The 16,416-nt window shown below is 39.4% G+C and overlaps 1 pseudogene across 1 annotated transcript; it reads left to right on the top strand.

The window, feature by feature from the left end:
• Nucleotides 1-1,541: 1,541 nt before the first annotated feature.
• On the top strand, nt 1,542-16,072 carry LOC146442882 (bactericidal permeability-increasing protein-like; annotated as a pseudogene). The gene is made up of 12 exons (XR_014849515.1): nt 1,542-1,612; nt 2,626-2,769; nt 4,597-4,725; nt 5,636-5,791; nt 6,504-6,567; nt 6,648-6,708; nt 8,174-8,367; nt 9,321-9,374; nt 10,314-10,484; nt 12,044-12,107; nt 13,143-13,219; nt 13,743-16,072. The product of XR_014849515.1 is annotated as a bactericidal permeability-increasing protein-like (transcript).
• The last annotated feature ends 344 nt before the right edge of the window (nt 16,073-16,416 follow it).

Raw genomic sequence — 16,416 nt, 5'->3', positions numbered from 1 at the left:
ACAACATTGCTACCTTAAAGTATTTATTTTGAGTTGCTTAAAATAGAGAAACCAAAAAGGCATGTGAACTAGAGATATCCCAATTAAAGGGCACATTTTCAGAAACTGTCACAATGTGGATTATGTTTTCAGAATGCTTTTTTCCCTGAAATTATTTTTTCATGGGTAGCATCTAGGGATAACTTTGTAAGGATTCCTCAAAGAACCAATATCAGGGCAACATTGATAATGCATTTTGTCTGTCTTATAGTGGGAAATCTACCAAAATGCAGTTTTTTATGAGGTGCTGGGTAGAACATTGATTTGCAACCACTTGGAGTCTGACCCGATAATACTAATTTCAGTACAGAAATAAGACTACCAAAGGGTGATGGGGTGTGGGGTGGAGAGGAGGGTTTGTGCTTGTTTTAAATGCATTTATGTATTTTCTGGCAGATTATGGAATAGATTGTCCAAGACAATGTGATACTTATCAGAAATCCAGGAATGACTTTAGAGACTCCAAATTACTGCGGAACTAGCAAGACCTGTTGCTACTGATTAATTGGCATGGTTTTATACACAGGCAATTATCATGATCACAGTCAGACATGTTAGAAAAGGATGTGCCACTCCCCTCCATGGTAAACCTAGTATAAAGTTACTATAGATCCCTAATAAACAATTTTCTAATGCAGCACTGGGAAGACTTGAGGTTGTCTTGAGAAACAGTGTTGTTACTTCTAGGAAATTGAGCAGTGGCTGTCTTGGTAGTGAAAATCAGGATGAATACAAGAATTTCGATTGAAGAATCTTTACTTTTGTGCTAGGAATGTGTCACAGAAAGAAACAATTTGTCTCAGCTTTTGTGAGTCTGCGTTGTGTGGTTATATCCCACCATGCAGAGACTCAGAGCCTTGCTTTGCACTCAGCCACAGCACTGCAGGTTCATGCCAGGACAGCGTTCCCTACTCCTTTGGGATCACTGTGTAATTCTCACACACACTTTGAATTTACCCTTGCATTCTCTTCTCATGTGACTTTATTTAGTCAATCTCATGTAGCAGTGTCTAAGCTACCTTATTTTACTAGACCAACAAATTTAGTTGAAAAACTTTGGGACTCTCCAATCTGGTACATCTTAGGGAGGCTGTGTGTACAAAAAGAAAGTGGTGTTATAGAGCAAGCCAGACCTGCTCCTCCTTGACTGGGATTGCTTTGTGATGCTCACTCTGCAGAGGTAGGACAGATGGTAGAATAAAACAGCCAAGACATGAGTGTGAGGAAAGGATAGAGTAGTAGAGCAGAACCATTCAGTCTCACCGACAGCTAGTGATATACTGCCAAAGTGATATCCAAGGAATCAGAAATCTGTGCCTGCTCCCACAATGATGGCTTTGTGCAATAAAATAATTAACTAAAGCTCCCTTGCCTATCCATCCTTGTCCAAATTTCATTGAGGGAAGTCATGGGTACAGATTTTTGCAACTCGTGGTATGCATAGTTTATGAAAGCATTTCTGTCATACATGTTGTTAACAGATCCGTGACAAATGTGAGAAGATGCTAAAGATATGGTATTTTTTCCTGCCGTGTTGGCTGTCCTTGAGGCTTGAGGCTAATCCTGGTCTTTTGCTTTGGAGACAGAAATTCCCAGGGAATCATAACTTACTTCTCCTTCATAAAAGATGCATTTTATAAGAAGAAAGTCCAGCATTAGTTATCACAAATTTCAATTCTTTGCTTTTTTAATACTATGGAGCCCGGTGATGAAAAAAACCAGGTATTTTGTATTCAATACAAATTGTGAGCAATTGTGAGGTCAAAAGCTAAAGACACTTGTGGTAAAAACATCTGAAAGCAGGACATCATTCAGTATTAAAGTTTTAGTTAAGCCTTAATCAAAGATAAGCAGAAAGAAGGAAGGCATGAAGAATTTGGAATTGAAAGATGCTCTGTTTGTTTTCAATAGGATCTGTGTATATTATCAATGCACAAATAGCATTGAAACATTCAGGAAAGCAGGGATTCCTTAAAGCAAGGAAAGAAGGTAAGGAAATAAGTCAGACATCTGCAGCAGGCTGTAATGGTTGAGGCGCAGCGGCAAAACATGTACTGTGAAAGAAATGGGAAGAAAACATTTTAAAGGATTGTCTTTAAAACTCAAACAACTTCCTGTACACAAGCAACAATTCAGATAGTTCTGCATTTGACATATCAGCACTTCAGATGCATATATCACACTTTTTCCATAAGTGACCACATAGAGAAGTTGCCTTGCTACTTCATAATTAGCTTTTTCATCCAACAGATAGGAGGCAGTCTGAGGTAAAGGTGATGATCAAGTGTTTCCCAAGGCCACCCACATTATGTGTGAAGTAAAGGGAGTATAAAAGAGTTGCAGAAACCTGACACAAGCTCTAGAATATGAAATACAACTCAGGGGTAAAATGATCCTGACAGATCATCTTGGTCTTGGATTAAATGGCTTATATGTGAGGCTAAGAGAAGTTGTAAATGGGTGTGTATGTAGTTGGAAGGAGATCTACGGTAAGGGTTATGGAATCAGAATGTTGCAAGAACTATGTTAAAAATTATGATTCAATTATTCAGCAGTATACCTGGACCTTCAGGTGCCTGAATCCAGTCTGCAATGTGCTTTCCTGTGTCCCCTTGTAGGCAGGAGGATTGGGATGGAGCTCCTGAAGCAAGCAGCATTGAAAGAGACCTTCCCAAGCTGGAGTGGGCAGGAGAGTTTCTCTGTTGTAAAGGTCAATTATGTCATTTCAAGGTAAGTAAAGGAAATAAATGTCAAAGTTTTAGGATGAAACAGATTATTTTTACCACCTTCTAATAATTACACAGCCACTGTTCTGTTCAGTGTAAAATTTTAGTGGTTCATCTAACTCTGCTTCCACTGCCCAAACACTGATTTGTTTTAAAAGTACTTGTTCTGCTACACTCAGAGATGATCTTTACAAAGCTTCTGGAGGAGTACCTTGCCTGTTTGGTTTTTTTTTTCAGTTGGTTTGTAACAGAGTTTGGGGAAGACAAGTATAAGCATGGCTATGATCCAGCAGGGGAAATGGGTGGGACAGAGGGCAGAATTGGTGTTGGTAACAGTCTGCTACTATGAAGGACCTGTAGCAGTGAAAATAATCTGTTTATGTTTGATGAAAAAAAGCCAGAAAAGGGATAAGATGAAAATGTGTGTGCAGGGGATGATGTATCTTGGCTGATGTGGCAGGAAGATGTTTTTGCAGAATATTTTGGATGCATTTACAATGACGAATTCAATTTGGACTGTAAAGGGCTCATCACGTGTTAACTGAAGACGAAAATCTTTGTATCAGGAGCAGCCAGTAAAAAAACAGTTTTACAGAGTTTCCTACAAGTTCTCCAAATATGGAGGCTAATATAAAAGCAGATCTTTCCACAGCCTTCAATCCCACCTTCTAATAGGCTATAAATAAAAAAACCAAGAGGATAAGGAGCCAGATTCTTTCAAGGGTACACAGTGAAACAATGATGAACAAAAAGCATAAGTCACATCAAGAAAAGCAGTAAGGTTAGGAAAAAATTCTAGGGAGCAGCAGAACAAGGGCTGAAAAGGATGGGGAGTCTGCATTCTTGGATGAGTTCAGGACTCAGGTAAGCAGAGTCTCTGAGTTGTTCCAGCTTTGAGTAGGAGGTTAAACCAGAAAACCCTCCTGAGGTCCTGTTTCAATCTAAATTAGTGCACGATTTTCACAACCCCAATTCATTCCCCCAACCACAGTTCTTGAGATTGGCAATCTTCCCAGTGTGTAATCTGATTTTAGATTCACAGTAAACAAGATACCTAAAGGCAGTTTTACCTCCTGAAACGTTATTGTAAAGTTGTGGTCATTTTAACTAAAAGTAGCTGGTGCCTTCTGCCCCAAGGAAAGCAGATTAAAGGCAATTGTTTCAAAGATCTGTGCCAGATAGCAGGGAACAATGAGGAATTTGTACTGCATGATAAGATGACATCTGATATCTTTACAATGTTCAGCGCAATTCAACACACCCATTGGCAAGACAACATCCTTGAGTTTCAAAGATTTGTTTTGGCAGGGAAATATTCAAGCAAGATTTAATTTAGAAAAGTGGATCCTCTCCAGAGCTCTCTGCTTAGGCGAGGAAGCAGAATGGGAAGACAAAAACTTGGATGGTCTTTGGCAAATGCTAGCATTCAGACAACCTGGATTTATTTATAGATGCAGCATCTGGGATTAAACATGGATTCATTCTTTCCCTGGCAAAAGGTTTCATTCTAAGGAGTACATTCTTCTCCCAATGGAAGGGTTTTGTTTTGTTTCATTTTGTTTAAAATAAATAAATAAATTTTTTAAAAAATTTTAAACCCACCCAAAAAAACCCTGGCCAAATATCAAGGACTCTTTTTCCAAGGATTCTACAAGGTGTAATGGTACAAGTGTCTTTCATTCCCAAAATATAGAAGCATCAGTAATTTATGAGAAATTCTCTTACTGAAGCATAGGCTTTGCCTTTGACAGCAGAAGGGTTTTCCGTGATCAGAGGTCCTTCTTAGTCTTTTGATGTAGACTCTAATAATTCTCCTTTCTGTATTCTGTAGGCTCAGAATTATTGCTGTAGGTTTCCCAGAAACTTCTGCTTCCTTTGTTGCTGGCACTGGCATTTCTGTGTCAGTGGCACAGGCTTCTGCTACAGTCAGTGCAGACTGAAGAGTACAGGCATGGCTGCTGTAAATATTGTGCAGAGTGCAGCTGGGAGACTCTGCAAAGATTCCAAATGAAGTTAAAAATATACTGGGAAGTCATTTTTAAGGTCAGATATGCTTCATCATTTAACAACAATCCAACAACAATCTATTTGAATAAACTTCTTAAGAAGGAAACATCTCCTGATAACTAATGTTGTTTTGTGGGGTTTCTGATTATTCTACCCCACAAGTCTCTTGGGGAAGGATCAGGTCAGACATCTGTTAGCCCAATGTGCCCAGAGTGTATATTACATGATATTGCATGAATATTCAGGACCACAGAGTCTGCAGTGGTCATATTGTTACTTTCTTTGTATAGTATAGCTGGAAGGTTGACTTTGTAGCCAATTATCTATGTGCTGGAATTTAGGTAGAAAGAGATTTCTGTTGGGATCCTAGTAGGGATTTTTACAGAAAGGAGAATGAATGGGTTTGGGGCTGGACAAAAAAAATGGAGTAATGTAAAGATTTAAAAGAGTTATTGAAAACTTTCTTACAGGAAAGAGCAAAGTGGAATCATTACAAAGTTGATAAAACTTGGGTTATATATTTATTAGCTAACTGGCTTCTGCTGTTGCAGTCCCAGAGACTTTCAGGTTGATCTGTCATGAACAACTGGAATGTCTTGTGTTTCTGTGAAATTGTGACATTTTTGTAAACTTGTCAAATCCTGCTCAACACTGGAAAATTCATGTCCTGGAAATGTCTGCATATAATCTGTTTTTGAATACCAGGCATGTCCCTAAAATACTTTAATCCCTAGAAAACCCATTCTTCATTCTAGATAATAGAAGCAAGAAGTCCTTTCAAACTTGATTTACAGGCTGTTTCTTAAATTCTTCCCTTACAGCAGATGTTTTCTTGACTGAGTTTGGGTTTTTTTCCCAAGCAGCAAAGACCAAGGAGAACTTACTGTGTCCATCTCAGGGCTGTTTATTGCAGTTATCTCTCAAGTGTCATAGGACAGCACTGGCCACTTGTCCACAATGCTACACAGTTGCCAGCTTATCATTGATAGTGTGAAAGTCAAGTTAAGTGGAGGATCTAGGTATGTATAGCAAATTTTCTAATCACTCTGCGGGAAGTGGCAGGGTTTGTACCTTAAAGGATGCTTCTCAAATGTTTATGCCTAAGGATCTAGCTACAGGATATCATGAACTACTGAAGGCTCTGGAAACAGATTTTTAGTGATCTGTTTTCAAAACCAGACTCCTTTGCTGAGTGTGTGAAGTGCAGTTAATCTACATTTCTTCCTGCAAGTGCCAGCAAATGAGCTGCCTGGATTACTGCACATGCAAGCATTGGCATTTGACCACAAGTACAAGATTGCAAATGGGGGTTGAACATATAAAGGTGATCTAGACTGATTAAGCCTTTTGACAAGCTGACCTACATTTTAAGAATAAAGCTTTCAGAAGAGAATATGAAACAATGCTTACAGCTCTTACTACGATTTTCTAGAATGTTTTTTCTTACTCATAGACAAAATGTGGCGAATTGAGCATTGATTATCAACACATTAACACAAACACTCACAACTTTGCAGATTGCCTTCTATATAGCTCTTCTGAGACTCAGACCCCCTGGATTTGTCTGAGACTCTCAAATTAATAAAATCAGTCAACTCTTCAGTCCACCATATTGCTACAATTGCTTCTTGTTAATATAAATGACACTGATATCCCAGTCTGCCAGATTTAACATTTCAAATGTTTCAATCCATGGTAGGAAAGCCACTGTGTTCATTTCCTTTCCTCCAGCTGGATCTACAGCTTTCTATCTGGTTATCTTGAGATGTCCATTCATACCAAATTGGATAAAAGTGTAAGTTTGCAAAGATGGTTTCAGTTAGCCAAGGGAGGAGTTAAAACACATTTCTGAGTTGTCTCTCTTTTTTTATATAGCTATGCCTAAATGTCAAATATAAAATCCAAATGATGGATGCACAGCTTAGAAAGCATAAGGGTGAGTTGGTGATGGCAGCTTTTTGTTAAGTAATTTTCACAGTGCCCAAATTGTAGCCATTTTTATTAGATGCCAAAAGTGCTCCTGTGGTCATGGTACCAAAAAAAGTGAAGGAAGAAAAATACAGCCATTGTTCTGTACCTTAACATATTCCATACTTCACCATAGAAATCTCTTTCATGCATCTTATATACAATATTCAAATTTCTTCTGTGCCCATAGCAAGTCACCTGCATTCTTTCAGTCTGTTATAGTTGTCCTGTGTTATTTCTTTACATTTTGGAGATGAGCACTTTCCTGCCGATCCTTTATGCTCTTGACGTGTGGACATAAGACTTGTGTTCAGTGAGGGATCAATGCTGCAGGCAGACAGAGTCACACTGCTTCTTTTCCAACCAGTAACAATTCCTGTGTCACTCTTGTAGAGACATGAATACCATAGTTGTCTATGTTGGAAAACATAGTTGAAACCCTTCAGAAGTGCTTTACAAACAGCATAAAAGTGTTTTTTAGATACACAGCTCTTGCACTGCTGCTTGTTCTTCACCTGTTGGCAGTGATATATAATCTGTAATGGCTGCTGATGGGATTGCAGTCCTAAACTGTTTGTTCTGAGATGATTCAGCATCTCGTATAAGTACAGGTCACACCCAAAAAGAAGACTCCTCTCAGACAGTCCTTGAGCAGCACATAGCAGTTCTTATCTACTTTTCACCTTTGTTGCAAGAGTTGTCTCAGCAACACCCAGTTTTTCCAGCAATTTCAACAGTGCTTGTAAGTAATATTCAAGCACTGAGAGCTCCCCGTGGCTCTCAGATCAGAGTTCAGTTAACAAAGATCTGCCAGAGCTAATTGTCTTCAAGCAACTTTTACCACAAACAGAAAAATTTGCAAGCATGATACACACAGCTTAAAAGAACTAAGTGATTGCTCATCAGCTGCTGTAGCTCTCTCGAATTTCCAGGCTAAGCTTTAACAGATGGACATCCCAGTGTGATGACTTTTCTAAGTCACTCAAGGAAGTAATTGGTCTTCAGTGCTCCTTGGAACAGTCTGGTTCTTGATGGTTATGAGTTGCCTTCTTCCAACTTTCAGCTTTTTTTCTTAGGGTTTTATAACTTTCCTGTCAATGTTTTTCCTGATAAATCTTCCTGCAACTAACCTTCACAGTGTCAAAGAAAGAAAACTGTGGTCCAGAGAATTATTTTTGTGTGTGTCTTGTAGCTGCTGTTCAGAATACTCACCTGAATGCTCAAATTCAAACTTTGAAAGTATGGCAATCAGGTTTTTTTTGATTCCTGTGTTTTTTCAAAAGAGCCAAAATTTGCTGATTTTTAGGGCATAACACAAAGTTATTTGCTTATTTCAAGGTTTCTTTGATGTCAAGCTTTTCTTCAGACTAGGAAAAATTCTCTCTGTTCATCCACTGCTAATGCATTTTAACAAATACCAATGTTTCAGCTAGAAATATCTGAAAATGACTTTTTGCAGGGCACAGTCTATCCAGTTGGAAATCATACAGACCCTCCCTTTGTGCCAGCTCCATTTGCTCTCCCAAAACAGGGTGATTCCATGGTATATCTGGGAGTCTCCAATTATTTTCTTAAGTCTGCTTCACTGGCTTACTACAGAGCCTTTAACATCACCATCTCTGAAGAAGTGAGTATGATTTGCTTTTAATAGAATTACAAATATCAGCAATATGGATAGTTAGAAGACTAACACCTTATGTTTGCCATTTCACATAGATTTGGGTCATACTTATACTACTTGTTGGAGGAATTCATGACAATCATCCTGTTTGTCATAATTTAAAATAATCAAAGTCCCCCTCAGACTTCAGTCTGAATTTCTTGGCAGCTCTAGGCAAAGAATGACAGAATGAACATCACAGAGCTGATGTGCCAGGGGTGGCAAAAAGAACCAAAAAAAAGCTTTTTGCTGCATAGATTCCATGTAGAAAAGGGCCAGACAAGAAAAAATGTGCTGAAGCCACAGTTTGCTGCATAGAGGCTCATGACAAATGTGTTGGCTATGGTGAGAACTAGAATAAACCCTTAGATTTAACAGAGCAGCAGAATGAGGCAAGAAGCAGCTACAAGGAAGCTAAGCTTTCAGCTGTGGCTGAAGAACATAAAAGGCCTCTCAGAAAGGCCAGTTTCCATGCTCAGAGTTTCCAGTAAGTTTTACTAGCTGTAAAAACTGAGGGTCTTTATGAAAACTTTGATGACTCAAATGGTTGTAGCAAATGTCATCACAGTGGTTAGCAGCCAAATGGCAAAGGAAATTTTTTTTTTTGAGTGCTTGCCTCTGACACATTCCCTGTCTTTCATCTGAGAAATTCTCAAACGCATAAGTCATGTCTGTTCTTTCAAAGAATAATGCTTGTTTACTGGCACATGCTCCTGAATTGAGTCCATGAGAAATCTCTCTCTTCTGTCCCAAAGAGCACTGTGGGTTCCTTAGAAATCAGTCTGAGGCAAGACAATACTAAATCAAAACATAGATTATCTAAAACGAAAATAAACAGGATGTATTGGGGTTTTTTTCCCCCAAGGAAAACCTAATTTTCAAGCTGATACAATGATCTAATATATTTTATTTGTTTACAGCTTGCTAGTACTTTTAATCTAAATACCTCCTTACTGAAATATTTTGTTTCTGAGGTGAGTACTTTTATTTGTACAGACCTTTTAGGAAAAAACAGTATCTAATGTTTTTTTATGGTTATTATCTGTGTACTAGCTCATTTGCAAAAGTTTGTTGGAGACAAGAAAACTGGTTTATTTCTAGTGCAAGGTTCCAACTTACATGCTTACCCCATGATAACTCTTCCTAACTACATCATACTACACTTTAGTCATTCTCTACTCCTCTAAGTGCTAGATTTGCTCTCATTCTTTGAAACAGTTCTAAAGAATAAGTGACAGCCATTGGTGAGATCAGTCTCCTTTATTCTGTTCAAGGTAATGGTATCTCCACTATTGGTAGCCTGACTTCTCTTTGCAAAGATTCCTGATTACTGGAGATTATATACAATGGGAAATAATAGTCATTAGTCTATTAATGTGATGCAAGAAATTAAGATACTGTGAAATGCTTTAAAATATGGCAATATTTACTGTAAGATGATGAAATTCAGAATCTGCATTAAAAACAGAAGTTTTGTCCTCTAGGAGTTTCCCTGCTCTTCAAAAGATTGGCTCTTTTGAAAGGCTGTCAACTTTTCCAAATTCTTTATATAGTCAAGGTAATTAGTTTTCTTTTTTTAATGGCATCACTCATCTCCTTCATTTCTTTAACATCCTAATCTTTTCCACTTGAAATACACTTTCCAGGAATAGCCTTTGAATCACTTCTCTATATGTGTTCAATATCAGTGAGTTTCAAACGTCATCATTTACTTTATCATCTCTGAAACTCAGAGTATACACAATGCTAATTCTATCATTTCAGTTGGTGTAATGAGAATGAAGTATTTTAAATACTAGTTCAGTACAAGAGGATTGGTGTATAACACCTGACTGTGATGCAGCTATAGAAACTGCAGATTAGGAAAAACTGAACTCTTCCCTCAGCAGTTTTTTCCGCCATGAACTGCACAGGTTGCTCAGAGTTCCTCAGCAGCAGGCACAGTGCTGCTGGGGCTGGTGGCCACATCACCTCCTGCAGTCACCTTAAATGCAGACACATGTGTCCTACAGATCACTGGCTGGGTGGAAGTGTTTGCTGTTCTGCCAAATTCAACCACCCAGAACATCTTTGCAGGGAATCTGGTAAGTAAAAGGAGATAGAAGGTAGCATTTTTTAACAGGAAAAGAGGACTTAGAATGATCAGAGCCTGTCAGTGTAAGTTTAAGAAGTAATGGTGCTGCTCACTTAGGGCTTTTGACACAATAATGTGTTCTCCTGTTCCTCAAAATGTTGTTTTTTCCCCAATATTATATTTAGAGTGATCTGAGGATGCATTACAGGCATCAGTGGAAAAAGTTAGCAAATCATAGTGATTAGGAATGGATATAAGTTTTTTCAAATCGTAATGAATATTTGAGGAATGTGTAGTTCAGCCATTCTAGGAAGTGACAATTCCAGAAAAATTTTATTTCCCAAGTCTTAGAGTCACAGCACCAAACTACAGGTGACCACAGGAAGAGATAAGTACCAGAAAGATCCTGGTGATTCCAGAGTTTATTTGTAGTTGTTCCAGTTTTAATTAAAGCTGTTGGGAATCAAAGAGGCTTTGACAAAGTTAAATGTGTGAATCAGTGTGAAATTAGTATGAATTTTCACAAACAAATCTTCAAGCAGTGTGCATAACTTGTGCCATCAGCCTTGCTGGAGAATCCTCTTCTTTTGCTTCTTTTCTTCAGATTCCAGTTCTCCCTGCTGCACTCCAGTCTTGGCTTCCCTGACGTCAGTTGATGGTTTCAGTGCCTAGGAAAGGTAGTCGAGCCCTGTAGAGACAAAAGAAATTCTTCTGAACTTGTTGCTGAACAATTATTAGTCTGTCTTGGGGATATCATCTGCCACTGGTCTTTCTGTTTTGAAACAGTATATTCTCTGCTTTTCTTCTTCTTTTCAGTAAGAGGAAATACCTCTAAGAGTGTTGAGATTTTTTTCTCATCAGAAGCTCAAAGTGCTGTACAGTCTACCTGGGTTCAGACAGAATTCACAGCTGGATTGAGTATGTCTAGCAGTTGGAGTGAATTAAAAGTCAGCCTTAAGCTCCTTTTCAGGAATTATCTTAAATCACTTCAACCAAATATCCTAAACATAGGAGTTTTAAAAAGGGAATAAAAGAAGCACAATGCCACTATTTAGATCACTCACTGTAGACTTTGAAATCACCAGTGAGACTCTGCAGCAGCTCAGTCCAACCCACATCTTTAAGTAAACAGAGAAGGACACTAATCACAGTGACATTCAGACAGAGCACCAGGACAGGAGAGTGCTTTCACCCAGAACAGTTCACTTCTGAGAACTGAGTCCTGCCAGCTGAAGTGAGCTTTAGCATATTTCATTCCTAAAGCTAAGGTTCATCCCAGGTACTTAACAAATAGGGAAAAAAAAAAAAAAAAACAACCAAAAAACAAACAAACCCAACTTCAATTTAACTCATTGCAAGAAACATGGACACCTCTTGGCCATGTATATTTTGCATTGTTCAGCTTCAACTTAAACCAAAAACTATCTTTTTTTGCCTGAGATTTTCTCTGCCAAGCTCTGCTCTGATCATTTTGCTTGTCACTTCACTCCTAACCCTCCATCCTCATCAAGCTGCAACCTCATAGACATCAGGCAATAATCACCAAATGTCCTTTTTCCCTCACGGCAGAAGTCAGTGGTGGAGAATTTTCTGTCTTACGCTTTACAGGGACTAGTGATTCCAGTAATCAATGGCAAGGACTTTAACCAGTTCCTGAGCACAGCTGGTGGGAAAGCAAGGCTGAAACCATAAAAGGAAGTGCCCAGCTTTAAAGACTCTGTTTCTTTAAAGAAAACCTATGGGAGGTTTTCTTTGCATTGGTGACAGCTGGACGGGTTTGCTCTGTGCTGGACTTTGATCCTGGTCATTCAGCTGTATGGATCAGGGGCTGGGACACAGCAAGTCTTTGCTCCTCTTCAAACACCAGGCTTGGTTTCCATTTTCACTGAATACAGTGTGGCAGCAGAGCTGAGACAGGTTTGAGTCTTATCCTGACAGAGTCAAACCATGACCAGAGAATTGCCCAAACTGAGGGAGTGCAGAGCACTCTTGCATCTTTGGGTTTCATGGTAACATTTCTAACTTTATTACCTCCTTCTCCCTCTGTGCTTCACCTGCTGCCACAGGCAGGACAGAGTAACAAATCAGTTCTGTGGGATGCAGGGACTAAGGGATTATGAAGAAGGGGGTGATGGTGTAAAGGAGCAGGTGGAAGAGTACAGAAGGTGCTTCTGAGATGACCAGAGATGAGAAGACTGCTGAGGAAAAAGGTGAGCTATCAAGGAGAAGAAAAGAAAGAGAATGAAAAGGTGGGATGCAAAAGTCGGGTGTTTAGAAAAGCAAATAGGAATAGAGATGGGGCTTGATTTGGGAAAATAGGAATAGATGAGGAACCAACAGGCTGAGAGGATCAAGTAGAGAAGAAAATAAAGATGGACAGGAATTCAGAATGGGAAAGAGCAGAAACCAGACCTTGAGGGGGAGATACCAGAAGAGGAACAAAGGCAGTCAGATCCCAGTGTCAGACAGCTGAGAGATTGTAAGAGGCTTATATGCAACTTTTTTGCAGGTTTTTTTGCTTTTTAGTGCATATGAATAATAGCTCCCTTGAGAGACACAAGGACTAATTAAAGGGAAATTGCAAACAAATTGAGTTCCTTGAGAAAGATGCTTCTGGAGTGCATTTTATTATTACTTTCAAATGTATTTATATCTCTCCTTTTTGAAGATAAACTAGTGAAAGGACTTCCTCTTCTTAACTTGGCCCACACTAGCCTGGATGGACCTGTAATAAAAATGAATCAGGTGAGAAGCAGAATTTCTTATAGAATATTGCTTCTGTTTCAGGCCTGTGCATTTGTGCATTTTCCAGTGGTGGGTAGCTCTGAATGTTGTTAACAGGAAAGCTTTCACTGTTCATTAGGTATAACATGCAGTCTCTGGACCCAAAATGAGCCCCCAGCCCTAGCAGCTGGAGGCTGTAAAGGGTCCATGAGCCCCTTGGGGTGCCAGCATGGGGACATGACAAGGACAGCTCTGCTATCCCCAGCAGGGCTGAGCAGCATTGAGTCCATGAGTCCTCATTACTCTGAGCATTCTCTAAGAAGGCTCATGGGCAGAGTCCCTGTGGGAAGTTTTGCTCTTTTGGATAGTTGGATTAACCTACTTCAGAGCCCATTCCTACCCTGAAGTTAACTAAAGTCCAGGAGGCACAAAGCCACTCTTGCCTCCTGCCCTGCTGAGGGTCTTACCATGGGATCAAGTCCCAGAGTACTGTACCTGAATATATCCATCTGAATTTAAAATCCATCTCTTTTTCTTTCCTCAGGGTCATATGGTTATTTGCACTGATGTTCACTATCAGCTAGAGGATGACGAGGACCTTCATAGCCACTCCTGATGTCTCTTTACTTTTAAAGAACAATAAGAGAAAAATTTAGTCTTCCTTCCATTGTCTTATAGGGAGTATATGCTGTAACATTAGAAGCATGGCTTTTCATCACTGTTTTTAATGTTTTAGTAAAGCTTCTTAAGCACTTTTCACAAAGCACATCTGTTGTTTTCTAGTACAGTGAGAGAGCTAATTGTTGTTTATGCTCTGGAAAACTTGCTGCAGCCTGATGAGGAGTGACTGGTTCTTTTCACTAGAGTTATAGACAACACATCTTAATTTTAAAAACCTGTCTTTGCATTATTCAGTTTATCTCCATTACTGTTAGCAAAACTTTGTGTATGGAGTGAGACCTTATTCTTTGTAAGAATTTCACAATTTGACCCTTTGTAACTGGATAGTAAGAGTGGGAACAGAGATATAAAATTTAGTGAATTGCCATGTAATCATAGAATCATATAATCGAGTCCAGACACTGGCTGAAAACAAGACTAATTAGATGAGGTTATTGAGCATGGGGTCCAGTCAAGTCTTGAACCCTCTCCAAGGATGAAGGTTCCACAATTTCTCAGGACAATCTGTTCAACTATTTAGCTAACTTTAGAGTAAAATATTTTTCCTAATGTCTAATCAGTATTTCCCATGTTCCAGCATGTTCTGTTGCCTTTTGTACTTTCACCACACACTTCCAAGAAGTATCTGGCTCCATTTTCTTTGCAGTCACTTAGCAAAATTTGCGGGCAACAAAATGGCCTTTCAAGCCCTCTCTTCTCCAAGCTGAACAGCCTGATCTCTTGGACTCTCCTTGTAGTTCATGTTCTCCAGCCCCCTTGGTGGCACCTGCTGGTGCAGGCCAGAGGACAAGCCTTGCTAGTAAAAGTGGCCTTTTCTATGTCTTTTGTCACTGGTCCCCCATCCTACAGAGCAAAAAGCCCACATTTGTCTTCTGCTGTCAGTTTACTCACAGAAACCTTTCCTGTTGCCCTTCAGCTCCAACTGAATTTCAGCTTTGGAGATTTCATTCCTATGTGTGCAAACTTGGTATTTGTGTTCCTTCCAAGTAGCTGGTTTCAGTTTCCATCTCCTGTATGCTTCCTTTTAGTGTTTGAGTTCACTCAGGAGCTCCATGTCCATCCATGCTGCCTTTCTGCCACAGTTACTCAGCTGTCTGAACGTTGGAATGGCCATTCTTATGGTCTGAGGCAGCTGCCCTTGAAGATCAGCCAGCTCTTCTGAGCCTCTGCTCTCCAGGGCAACTTCCCACACACCCTGCCAAGCAGGTCTCATCTGAAGTCTATGGCTGTAATTCTGTTCTTTGTCCTGCTGCTTCTCCCAGGATCTGAAACTCCACAGTCTCATGCTCACTGCAGCCAAGGCTGTCCTTGGCCTCTCTATCATACAGAAGTTGTTCCTTGTGAGGAGCTGCAGCTCTTCGAGGGTCTTAATCTCCAAATAACTCCATAGCTCCATTACCTCCATTTGTAAAATGGAAGCTGTATTTTGTCTTTTATCAGTGTCAATAGAGGCATTCAACCAGGAGACATTAAAAGTGTATGGAAAGGAAAGCTGCTCTACAAATGTCACACTACACAAAGTTCAGTTCAGGATAAAAACATGGCTTGTGTAGTTTGAGCTGAATCAGTTTATTTATCTAGCTGTCTGATAGAGTACTGAAAAAATGCATCCTGAAACCAAACAACAGTAAATCACAGCAGGGCTTCTAATTCTTTTTATTCTTTGGTAGGTGAAGAGTGACTAGAAAAAGAATGGAAGAACTCAAAAGAAATGGAGATTTTCAATTAAATTGGTGTCCCTCACTGATATCAGAAAATGTATAGAGGTTTATGTAACTGAGGGTGTGAGTTAGATTCATCATCAGCTGCCAGAGATACAAATAATGAAATTACTATGCAACTCCCTGCAATGAATGCTAAATCTGTGTAAAATGTGAGCATTTGTTGACTGACTGACAAGTGTCTCTACCTTTTCTATGCATGGATTTCACAATGAAGTGACTCAGATTGTCCAGCAAAGTGCCCATGCCTGAGGGAATTTGCTTGATACTTGCAAGCTGATTGATTAAATCACCTCCTTGCAAGTCAAGTAGTAGTGGTTAGCTAAAGTACTGGTTAATTGGATAAGAGAGCAGAAGAAATAGAAAATATTGACTGCAAGGACTTGATAGTAATATATGTACCAGATATATACACTGTAGTGTCTGTGTGTATTTATACATATGTATATGTTGTAATAAAAATACTATATCATTTATGGTTTCCTGTATCCTGAGCAATTTCAGACAGATGGAACTTGTTTTCCATCTGTTCTTCATAGCAGTGGCACATTAATTTACTTATTTCACGATACAAACCTGGCTATGAATATCTGTCCTGTGGGAATACTGGAATTCTTCCTGGGGTTTCCTCCACATGTGAAAAACCAGTGCTGAAACAGTCTGCCCCAAAGGCACCACCCCAGACTCTGCATCCTGAACCTGAACACACACACAGCCAAAAGTTTTCATTGCCCTCTGCTTATCCCTCAATGAAATTTTATTTGGGCTGGGAGACCCAAAATAGCTTGGCGTGTGTTACTCTGGTAGTAACAGAGG

Source organism: Lichenostomus cassidix, chromosome 1Ab (genome assembly GCF_008360975.1).
Source record: "Lichenostomus cassidix isolate B80296 chromosome 1Ab, HeHo_3.0, whole genome shotgun sequence".
In the NCBI taxonomy this organism is placed as follows: Eukaryota; Metazoa; Chordata; class Aves; order Passeriformes; family Meliphagidae; genus Lichenostomus; species Lichenostomus cassidix.
Note: the sequence above shows the minus strand (reverse complement) of the source record. Positions and strands in the feature narration are given on the sequence as shown.